The sequence below is a fragment of the Nothoprocta perdicaria genome, unplaced genomic scaffold (genome assembly GCF_003342845.1).
Source record: "Nothoprocta perdicaria isolate Ctin4 unplaced genomic scaffold, notPer1 scaffold_15, whole genome shotgun sequence".
NCBI classification, from domain to species: Eukaryota; Metazoa; Chordata; class Aves; order Tinamiformes; family Tinamidae; genus Nothoprocta; species Nothoprocta perdicaria.
The window spans coordinates 797577-810060 of NW_020454649.1; positions in this window are offsets into that span (position 1 = coordinate 797577).

Genomic DNA, 12484 nt, shown 5'->3' on the forward strand with positions numbered 1-12484 from the left:
TTTGGCACTGCTCCCACTACTTACTCAGAACAGACTTTGGGATTTTAAAACCTTAATAACAGTGCTTGGGAAAAGGAATAGAAGAATAATACATTGAGTCATACCGGGTCTATGAGAAAGACAGGAAGCACATGGAAGGCCTGTAATTCAAAGGAAGAAAAGGAACAAGCAATGGATTTTATGATTTTATTAGTGTGAGGAAAGTCTAGTTGCTCTCTRTACAGTTCATATACATGTCACCTCGGAAAAGGTACAAAGTAAAATTTTGGAAGCACCAAAATCAGTCAAATGGATATGGGTAAAGTACTTAAACATTACTCAGTACAACCAGGTAACTTCTCATTACTCACAAACAGTTCTTTTCTACTGGTAGGATTAAAATGTTATTTTCTTAAGTTCATATATGTAAGTTGTATATATGAATAGTCCTCAGATCTGTGTGTTCTTGGCCAAAGTTACCAAATTTCCTTTTAGCTAGGCACAATTATATATGACATAAAGAAAATGCAGGAATTTTATGCTTCTGGTCTGAATTTTCTTCTAATGAAACAATTTTCTCCCCTGTCACAGAAAAAAATATATGCAAATAGCTTGCTATGGTGTAGCTTCTTTCCCCCTCTGCTGGGAATGCACAGCACTACAGATGCTTCCTAGGATTTTGTAGCAGATGCTTTCAACTCGGCTGTCTTGGAAATACATCCTTTCTTTCCTCCTTCTGAAYTTCTGTCTCATGCATTTTGTTCTTCTGTGCTATCTGTACTTAATTTGTATTTACGATATTATAGAACTGATTTGAAAACTAATGACACCAAGGCGAAAAAAGCCCATGGTGTGTAAATACGACAGAAAATATGTATTTTTGCAAGCTATTCTAAGGACTCACAGAAGATAGCAGAAAATAATTTCCAGTTCATAAATTCCATGGAATGATTTCCTGACATTTTTGTAGTAACAAAACAAGTCAATGGCAAAGTCATGCACAGCACAGCGGGCGACAAGGAGCTGGCTGCTACTTTCACGATTAATCGGTGTTTCCTTCTGAGAGCAATTCACAGGTTACTCATTCTGCCTTAAAGTGAAGATACCACTGAGCACAGGTTACCTTTTACCAASAGAATGGGCTTCAAACAACAGCCCTAACTGAGACAGAGCAACCTCTCTGTACTTCGCGACAGGGCAAAGGCACTGTGTGAAGCAAACAGTGGATGCAGAAATAAGCCATGGAGACGGGAAGAGAAAGGCTGATAATCCACTCCCRGAGAAGTCAAGTGGGAAAGTGAAAAAGCTTCTTGAGGCTACTAATTTAAAAGAGAGAGCACATAAGTTGCCTCTTAACTGTTTGTTTCCATTTATAGGCAGGCTTAGGATCTTTGCCAATAAACAGGGCTGCATCAATGAAACAGTGTTCGAAAACTGTATATTCTCCAAAAGAAAAGGCCCCAAAATCTGAATTTCTTTTGTTTTGGCTATCAAAGAATAATGATATTTTTCTCAGCCTAGAATAATTCATGTAGCTTCTTTTTTTAATGTAGCTGTCATGTYGAAGGCTTCTACTCTTAAAAGAAATATTCACTGTTGAGAATAAATGGTTCTTTACTTTTTATAATGCCAATAGTAGTACTTTCTCCAAGAAAAAAATAAAAAGGAAAGAATATATCCTGTTGCAAAAATCTCACCAACTATAGACAGGCAAAAGTCTGAGGATGGATACGAAGATGGATGTCAGGCTGGAAGAGCTCCCTAATCCAAATGCAAGGAGACTGGGACGGCTGTGTGTGGGATTCACACCTGTACTCACAGGTACCTGGGATGTGCAGGTGTTCCTACCTCCAGCAATAGCAGAGTGCACATGCAGGGCTATTTCAGAGGTAGAGACAAGGAGGCTACAAACTCAAATCTATCCCAAATAATTGTGACATGCTACCCATGCCTTACTGAGCATACTCAGCACTGCTCCTCTGTTGGTCACAGGCTTCATTTATTAGGACAGGTGATGTCCTCCTTTTTGAGGAGAAGCTGCCTTGAAGATAAGCAAGAAGYTTCCAAATATTAGGGAGTGAAGGTTAAGCTGTGCTGGCAAAATAAGCAGTAAAAATTACTTCTTTGTCCTAGATTAAGAAATAACCATAAACTGCTGCATATTCCAGTTTTGCACTGATAACCCATGTCAGCATCATTGTGCTTGCCTTGGTACCCATGCCAGTTTAGCTGTGGGAGTCGAGAAACCAGTGCTTGCTGTAAAATTATCCAAGTTGAGTTAATATTTGGGCTCTTAGCCCAGACTAAACTACACGCTGCTAGACTTCCTCTGCTTCAGAAGCCGCTTTATCTGAATTATTTACTATCTTCAGCAGAATTTCTTTCATTCTTTTTTTCTTAACTAGTTTTAGAGTAGCTCAGATATGCCTATGGCAGCACTCAACACAGTGGTGCTTACACAGAGATATATGCAACCTTAAAATGTGTTTCTTTTCCTGTTTTGGAGAGATTCCACTGTTCCTTTCATGTAGGATGGACTGAAGATGGTAATTCTCTGCTGTCAGGTGAGGGGGCTGGCTGCTAGCACCCTCTGCCATGGTGCCCTCAGGGCTCTGATGCTTGTATGAGCTTGTATGTCATCATATTTTTGTTTTTTTTTATAAATATTTATGAATTATTCCTAGCTATGTTTAGCAGTGTGTCAGCTTCCCCACTGCCAGTGTGGTATTGTGAAAGTGCCAAGAAGAATGAATGCTTTCTGAATTACGAGGCTACCTATTTCTTCCTGTATAAGTAAGTCACTATGCTTTTCCCGCCAATATTTTCCTATTATTTTGAAATTGTGATAGAAGTTAATTTAAGCTAAATAAATATTTACTTAGTAAATATTAGAATAGTTCATGGATAATGCAAAGCAAATTGCCAAGCTCTCAAACTGTTTGGCGTGTGGCAAATAGGATTTATTGCTACCATAATTGCTGTATTTCCTATGTGATTTAATACTGACATATTAGAAGGCAATAGTCTTCTAGTCTTCTGCTTGCTTTTATTATTTTTCTTTGTTATTGGAGTTCATTCTTTGATATATGGTATGAAATATTAATAACAAAGTCAAAAAAAACCCAAATCGATTTATAACATTTTGTGTTTAAATGTCACCTGTCAAGTGAAGGATCACAAAGCACTTTTTGTAAAGTATGAAGCTCCGACAGAAAACCTACTGAAGTTGTTGGGAGTCTTCCCACAGACTTCCCTGGGCTTTGGATCAAGCACAACATAATTTTAAYTCTAATATTAACCCAGAAAGTTAAACTATAGTTGAGAAAAGTTAAAAGTATAAGAGATATGTTACAAAATTACACAAGTTGGATGAATAAAACCGGGACTAGAACTCTCAAATACTTTCAGGCCGATGTCGCATTGCGCACACACATGCTGCCAGTCATTAATAACAACAGTTTTAAGACTATGATCAGCACATATGCAGAAATCAATAAATACTGCTAGTGTAATAGAAGAGTACTGGCAAATCCTGCAGTTGCTGAAAGCCAGGAGGATTGGACAAAGTTAATCCGTCAGTCTCCTGTCTACGCCTTTAATACATTTATTCATATATGTGTAAGAGAAAGCAAGAAAGTGAAATAAAAGAGAAAAATCCAAGAATAATAACAAAGGCTCCAGCTCTTTCACTAAATGAAACTTGTCACTTTTCATTGACTAACTCAAAGAAGAAAAATCACCGTTCCTCTTGGAGAAATTGCATTCAATAATTTAAAACAATATACTTAGAAATATCTGTGAAACATTAAGGACAGCCTGAGAAAAAAGAAGCTTTCTACTCAGCCTCCAGTTAGAATTATCATTATTATTATGATTCAGTGGTCAAACAAGTTTAAAATAATGGCCTCCAGAAATATTTTATTTGATTTGCAGTAATTTCCTTCTCTTTTCAACTCTTTAAAAAACAATAATGTATTGATATACTTTAGCATCCTACATCTCAAACTGTTCCAAGCATTCCATAAAACCCTCTTRATCTATAAAATACAGTTTTCTTTCCAGAAATCACTACATAAATGAGGACATTTATGTACAAGAGTCACAGCAGGCATTTATTGAGGCTCCTTATATTTCCTCCCTTARTCATTTGCAGATGGTGACCATTAAAGGCACACAGGTAACTTTAYGGGCACCTGTAAGGCAGTTGCTGAAATCTGAATTTTGCATCAGATTAATGTGGTAGTGGCATCAGAAGAGTGTAAACAGCCTATTTCAAATCCACCGGTATTTTATAAAAGCACCATGACTTCTRAAAATCAAAGACAGGATGCAAAATCAGAAAACAGAATTTGTGCAGTAATTAGAATTCCTCTGAAGAGGAAGAGTGGAGAAACTTGATGCTAAATGCATGAGCCATATAACACCTTTAGAAATCAAYTGTTTAATGCCAAGATGATGAGGAGCAAGGAGAGCAAGTGTAGAWGGCATGCAGGAGTCTGAAGAACGGGGAGGTCAATTAGAAGGTAAGGGAGGGAGTTTTCTAGAGACAGCTGATGCYGTGATCATGAATTGTGACAGCAGCTGTGAGTGATAAATGGGGGGAGCTCTAGGCAGAACTGAAAGATTATTTGGGGAGTTGGTATAGCTGCAGGGAAGAAAGCTGAAGTATAYTGTGAGTATAAAGAAAATGAAAACATGTTGCTGGGAAGAATATAACTCAGCGAGTGCACATTGGTGCTTCTATCTCCTGTAGCAGAAGGTGGAGGGTAGTAGAAACAAACTGAGGAAGGTATCATCYTCATGTCACAGGGTGGGGATATGACCTGGCCAAATGTGGGCCTGCTACTGTGTAAGGATCCAGTCTTTTGCAACGGGAAGCTTTAGACATGAGAGGAACAACACAGTACAGTAATGCAACATGGTAATTGCAAAGGTGGATGCTACAGAGATTCAGGGGAAATCACCAACAAAATGAAACACAGGACTGCTTACTGTTATCTTTTTAAGTAGGATTTGGGAGTTAATTTAAGTACAAACAGTTCAGTGATAGCTGTGATAATAATGAAAAACAAAGAAATGTAGCCTAGAGCAATTCATTTGGCTTCTTCATAGGCATCTCATGCTGTAGGAGCCTAATACATCTGTAGTAAGCAATCTCTCTTGGAGCCTAGATTGACACTAATTTATAGAGCTTGAATGGAAAGGAATCACCAGGCAGAGGGGAGTATCAGATTCTGAAAGACAACRTGAAGAACAAGAATAACTGTGCTTAACCAGACCAATAGATCTGTGTAATCCAGTGTGGTGTTCCTGAGTAGTGGAGAAGAGGACAGAGTCATGGGTAAGCACAGGAGAGCCTGGAGATGCCTGTCTGCTGTTCCCAAGTTAAATCTAAAATTGCTTTCTGCCCTAAAAAAGTCTTTACAGACATGACTTGACTATACTCCTACATATGTATATTTTCTCATTCACGTAAAGAAAATGTGCTTTTTTAAAGGACGTGACTTGCACATCACAAATCTATGTTTCTTACCTGTGTATTCATTATCTGAATGCTAATTACTGTCTGTTCTATGTGGGTACTTTAGTAACTGGCCTGTAAATACTCCATGAAGTGCCTGTCTCCTCCTTACATGTTTAGATCCTCTTAATTTCATTGGGAAGTAGGCAACTAAGTAGAAGGTACATGCCTAATAATCTTCGGTAAGCTTTGCTTGTCAGATGTTATGCTGATGATAGTGTTGCAGCAGAGTGAAGCTGCAATGTGGATGGTTTTGTACTTGGGCAAAAACCTGYGCCTGAGAAAATCCCAACTTTTTCCTTGAGTGCTCTGCAAAGTAATCTTTGAATTACAAAGCAATCAAAGTATTCTTTGACTTACAAAGTAATCTTTGACTCACTTAAGCTCACGGGATTTCCTCATTAGAAATTTTCTAATKAATAATACCTATCTCAAAATATAAGGACAATATTAGAAAATATTTACAGAAATATTAGGTGAGATAATTACAAATTAATATAGAGATGAAGAATCAATGCAGAAGAGACTATATTTTATACATTTTCATTGAATTCTGTATAGCGTACATATATATTCCTCTTGACTAGGTAGAGAAACAAAATATTTTCTTTGGGTATTGAAGACCCATTTTCATGGCCATCTAAACGTTTTTATCTGTTTCAGTAGTATAAATCCCCCTATACTATATTCTAGTCCTCCGCAAGCACAACTCCAGATGGAAAATAAATCTCTTCAGAATTTGCTTTCTGTCTGTTACTTCTAACTCCAGATAGCCAGGAGAAACTGTATTTCAAGGGAGAGTTTGATTCTTTGGGGGTGATTAAATGTGTAAGCCTGCCAAAACACACTTGATCTAAACAATACTCCCCCAGGAAGTCTGTGACTCTTCTAATGTTATTACCAAAGTCAGTTTACAGCTAAAATGATTTCATGGCCTCTTTCATGTTATTTTCCACTGTTACATTGGAGACCAGAGCCTTTTTTTGTAATAAAATGGTCTTAGTATGCAAAATTTCAGCTGTGAGATCAACTAAGGCACTTGAGATGGATTTTAAAGGGGATAATGAGTGACAGAGGGGACCGTCAACTCCCACTTTGAACCTTGGAAAAAATTAATGAGGCCRCTACGTTGTGTTTGCCAGTTTTGGGAGAAGTCAGTAATTATGATTTAAGCAGGGATTAGGGATGAGTTTGTGATGGGAAAATACATCTTTCTAAATAATTGGCACTAGGAAAGATAGTCTTTTAAAAAAAAAATTAAGGAGCAAGTTTAAGAACAGTGTAACATATCAGCTTTTGGAGGAAGAGCCACTTCGGTGTTTCTTTTTTTCAACGAATATATTTTCTATATATTGTGTATGATTCACAGCAACATATAAAAGTTTTCAGAGGTGCCTTGTTGAGAGGTATGCGTTTGTGATGAGACTGAGAATTACTGACTCTGTTGTAGGCAGAATTTTTAGTCAATTGCCAAATAACACAAACATGGTGCTGAGGGGAAAAAAGGAGGAGAAAGCATAAAGGTTGAACCAAAGCCCTGGGGAAATGCAGSTCCTTCTCCAGCTCCTCAGAGAGGTGCCGTTGTGGTGCTGAGCTCCTCCTGGCCACCACGGGGTCCCTGCTGAGCACCTCTGTGCTCCCTCTGCCCCTAGCAGTGGCCGGTTTTGCCCCTAGACCCAGGGCAGCACCAGGTGCTTTCTGCCTGGACGCAGCTTTGGGGCAGCAGGACCAGCGCAGGGCAGTGGGAGCCRGACACAAGTGGCCGGAACCGGCCGTGACCAGCGCAGGGCGGTTCTCACCAGCCCCCAACGGGCACCCTCCAACCGCCTTCACGCCGCTTCYGTGCAACACCTTTTCTGCAAATCTTTAACCCAAAATGCTATTATTTATTTATATATTTATTTATTATTTTCACAGTCATCTGGCAGAATTTCGGAAGAGATAATGAGAGAAGTGAAAGCCTGCAGCAGAGCGTGGTTGGGCAGCTGAGCAAAACGGTTCCAAACCATTAGATCCTGAAAGTGGCTCCCGTCGCCATGACTGAAAAAGGTATTTAGGAGAGTTGTGTGGTGGCAGCTCCCACCTCCTGGGTGGCGTAAATCTTGGGAGCTGGATAAGTTGTTATTAGTGTTCTTATTTATTTATTCATTTATCTATTTCCAAAGAGCAAGAATGGCAGAAGTCRTAGTCATGGTCCCATTTCCAGCTCAAACGGTAACACTTTCTCTGAAGRTTTAGTTTTCTCCTAAAACTGCTGAAAGGGCAGCATTTTCTACTGCAAAGCTAAATTTGAAAGTAGAGATCAGACAAAATGGTGGAGGTATTTTTTAATCAGTTTGTAACCAGTTTAGGTGAGTGAGAGGAGATGTGAAGCTGATGTGGATTTTGATGAGCGAAATGCAGGGTGAAACCTTAACCATATGTGGTCCCCATGGGTGTCACAGCACCACCCACAGTCTCAGGGGATATGACAAATTGGGCAGCATCTGTAAAAACCAGAGAGGTTTTAGCACTGAAGATGCAAACATATGGCTTTTTTGTTGGAGGGCTGCTTTCTTTGTACTGGGGAAAATAATCCCTCACCTAACTCTCACGAGCAGAGTTCAGCATGTTGTCTCTTCTCCCACAGAGCTGGGGAGGGTTAACTTCCTGAAATGTCTCTTAAAAGCCTGAGCTTGGGCATTTTTAGCCAGATTTTTTCTCCTGTGAAACGACAAGTGTGTTTCTCTTATTAATAATATTAAGTCTTTTTGGGCATGAATGTTACCAACTGAGTAGATAGGGCTTTTTTTCTTTGTTATGTTATGTTACTCCTCCAGAATTGTTTTAATTTTACAGAGGTCTGCGGAGATTTATTTTTTCTTAATTTTGCAGTATCTGACAATGAATAAGCATCACTTCTTGAGTTATAGACCATCAGAATTAATGCTACTACTAACCTTTGCATTCAGGGTTACTCTTCAATAAAGYCCTTTGATCTGTGAAATTATGTTCCCTCCCCCACTGTATCTATAAAGCATTTTAAGTGCTCTAAGTTTTTGCTAAATTACAGTGGTTTCTATAGTGACATATAAAGTTATAAAACTTTTCATGAAGAGTATTCTCAAAGTAAGAAGACAAATGTTTTTAAAAGCCAGTTTGGCTTCAGTTCTGTGCAGGCAACTAAGGTTCAGGTGTACATGAGAGTGTTGTGATTGAGCAAAATAAATTATTTTAATTTTATCTCTCAGTAGTAAAGATTATTTTACCTTGTGTTTGCAATGGGTAAAAATGTTTCAGCTGAGCTSTAGTCAGTAACTCATTACATTGTGGTAAATATATCAAAGCCCTCAGTAATTTTGGGCTCTGCACACCCCGAGCCCGGGTGTGGGAGCACTCTGAGGAATACCAGATGGCTACGGGGAAAGAAGTGAAGTACCTAAAATACACCTCACTGGGGGGATTGCTCATGCTGATCGATGATGCATGCATGAAGAATTGACTAGGCTAGTCAAAACTCAAGTATAAATGTTCATAGGGTTACCTAAGTGAGTCTGGGTGCTCTTCTACCCATGATATTTACAATTAATTTACATATGTGTAATCAGAGATTAATTTTATATGGCTCCACCTATATGAGAATGAAGAAGCTTATATGTTGGTTTACAGGAGTGCATGGTAAATACAAATTTATTTCAGTCTGTGTTAGGGGTGTGAAGGGAAAAGTGTACCAGTGTCTTTCTTATGTCTTTCTTATGTCTTTCTTACAGCAATACACAGAAGACTGCACTCAGTAAACTAGTGCAAATCTTTGTGTAAACAGACAGAGGAGACTAAGAATTTTCATAAGAAAACCCTTTAGTACCATTCAGATACAGATTTACTAAAGAAGAGGCAAAAGAGTATATTTATTCAGCAAGATAGGAACTAACAGAGGACTCCTTGGTGACTTTAGTCAGTCCTCACGTCTCCTTAGGATAGACATTAGCTATTGACACATATTCATAATTGAAGCATGAGAAACTCTGAATTGCTTTCTAAGGCCACACAATACCTGGAAGAAAGAGAGAGAGAAAGCATGCCCAGAAGACTGCAAGCAAAGTGACTTTGAAGAGCTATGTAGAAATCTCTTAACATGACAGAAATGCCCAGCTGCTTACAGGTTTCTTTGTGGCCTGCAGTTGCTAGAACTTTAGGCTTGGGATATAAAACCCTGGTAGAGTTTTATGACAGTGGTTGCATGAGGATATGGGAGGGCTCATATTTGTTTTTCACAGGAAATTTATTAATGACTTGYACTCATTCAATATGCTGTTAAACTTGTGTTTTCGCTTTGCTTGACCTTGTGCCTTATTTACTACATGCTCTTCAAACACTTTCTTGAAAATAGAATTATTAGGCAATAAGCTTTTCCATGGAGTTTATCCTCCTACTCTCTGAGAGCCTCATAAATATTAATATTCCTCTTCTGTTTTCCTCTATTCTTCTCTGATAAGGTGGTAATATAATCCCCATTTTACATATGCAAGTGAATTACAAAATGTTTCACATTAAAAAAAAAAATCGTCTATTAATGCTATACTCTGAGAGAAGCCTAGGATTTCAGATTTCAAGCTGTTTGGCGCAAGCTTGCATGCACTCTGATTGACTGCAGCTGCAAGGGTGCAGGCCAGGCCCGCTGAGAGCACAGGTGTTTTGGGAGGCACTGATGCAATCAGTGCCCCCTGTGTGGGGGTGCACAGGCCTTTATAAGTGCAGGGTGGGAGGGGAGAAAGAAGGCTGAGAGTTGCTGGAGGTGATATGGGTTTGAGGTAATGGGGAAGTCTTCCCTCTCCTGCTCTTATTTATTTATGCATTTTATTTTTTTGTGGTGGTGTGTTCCTTAGGGCTGGTAGCAGGATTAAATGCTTTGGGGAGGATTGAGAGGGGATAAAGTTCTGCTACTAGTTCTTAGAAAATGTTTCCTGGAAAACTGCTGTGAGGTGCTTGAGGAGAGTTGGAATGTCTGAGGCCTGATAAGGGCTGCACACCTGAAGTCAGAGGGAAGCTGCTTCTTTCTAGCTGGTGGGAAATGCTGAATACAGGTTGGTAGGTGGAAGTGAATACAACGGATGGGTATAGTTGTTCCTAAGCTCCAGTACTCCTCAGCTCCCACTTATAATGTGGAAAGCTTTACTATACCTATTTGTTGTGTGGTGTATAAAAATGATATAGGAAAATGCTTCCTCCTGTTATAACAGGACCTGAGCTGTAGTAATACTAAGATCCTAGTGAGTTTCACTATGGGTATAATTAYTTATGATGGGCATTGTATGAAGCTGTGCGCTATGGCAGGAAGAAACTTCTAGATGGACAAGTGGGTGTGTGGCTTTTTTTGTTGGTATTGTTGTTGTTTTAAGTACCACTTTAAAAAGAAGTTGCCAGGGTGTTAACTTCTTTGTAAAAATTTCTCAAAAAAAACCTCTAGTCATGATTTATCTTTTGCTTAAACCTTCACTTCTCAGTTTATGTGAAACTTGGCTTTGTCCCCTTCCTCTCCCCTTCCTTGCCAGTGCATAAGGCTTTCTTTTATGTGTGTGTGTGTATGCTTTATATATTTTTTTTTTCATTATTAATATAGGTCTTCAAACTCTGGTCTGTTGTGTTTTATCCCTRAGTCTTTGATTTTCTACCCTATCCTGCCACTACAGTCACTAGTCTCTGGTGTGTTTTGTGTTTCTTCAGGAAAATTTCTTCTTTYCCAGAAGCTGTGGACAAGTTTTTTGGGAATAGCTTCCTCTCTCCCCACTGCCTCTCAACTCTTCCCTTTGTTTCTTTTGCCTGTTGCAGAGAGAACAGGCTCCTCACAATGGCAGCTAGTGGAGGTAGATGTTATCCAGTTTTTTCAGGTGTTCATTACACCTCCAAAATGTCTTTGGTGAACCTCTGGGGGATCTCTTAACAGTGCTTTCAGAAATTGCAACAGACCCCAGGGCACGTGGGTAATTAAGAGTGGAAATAGAGTGTGAGTTCATGTATTGATCAAGAGTATAGGAACCCTCTATCCCTGGCTCAGCTAAGTAACTGGGATAGACCAAAAATTGTCAAGCAGTGGGAGGCATTTTGTTCCTGCTCTGAGACTGGCAAAGAACAACAAAGTGCCATTAACAAAAACTGGCAATTAAATTGGAAAACACTAATTCCCAGGATTAATATTTCAATATATCCCTGCTTCCTATAGTTGGTGCTGATAGTAGCCTTCTTGGTTTCTGGAGGGAGCTTATTTCTTATCTGGAAAAGTAGTAATGAGTATAGAAATAGTGCAGGGAGAGTGACTCCATATTACCTGTCAAGCTGATGATGTAGGTGCTTACCTTGGGCACTAAAAGTAACAACAGCAGAGCTGGTCATTCTAGCTAGTGCATCTTGACTTTGAAGGATATCACTTCCTACTCCTAAAAGTAGATGCTTAAAGTAAGACAAATCAGTTGTGCCCTGAACTATCTTATCTCCTTTATACCATGACTGGAAAAAGATACTTTTCTACTAGTTACAGAAGGAACTGTATTTTTAACAAAACTAAGGATAATTAAATATTGTGAAAACTTGCCCTCTGGGTTTTTGTGGCGGTTTGAAGTGTGGTGGGGGGAGCCTTCGACTTAAGGATATTCCACACAATCTGCCTTAACTCTTCTTGATCATCTGCTGGTTTAAACTTTAGCATTAGAAAAGCTAATCTAGTGCTGTCTGTTGCCCATGGTGATGTGTAGGTGKGAGGAGGAGGAGGAGTAAAGGAAATTCTCCTGCAGAAACTACCTTCTGTGTATGAACAATGTGGATGGAACACATCCAGAATAAGAAACTCTTATCAGAAAACAAGTCTTGTAAACCTGTAGTAATGGTCTCCATCAACATAATCATTTGTGTGACAAGGCAACTCCCTGCTCACATGTGGCTCTTTGCAACATTAGCTTAATCTGAGATCTATTAAACACTAGGAGCATCTTCCTTGGAAAGTGATGGAGA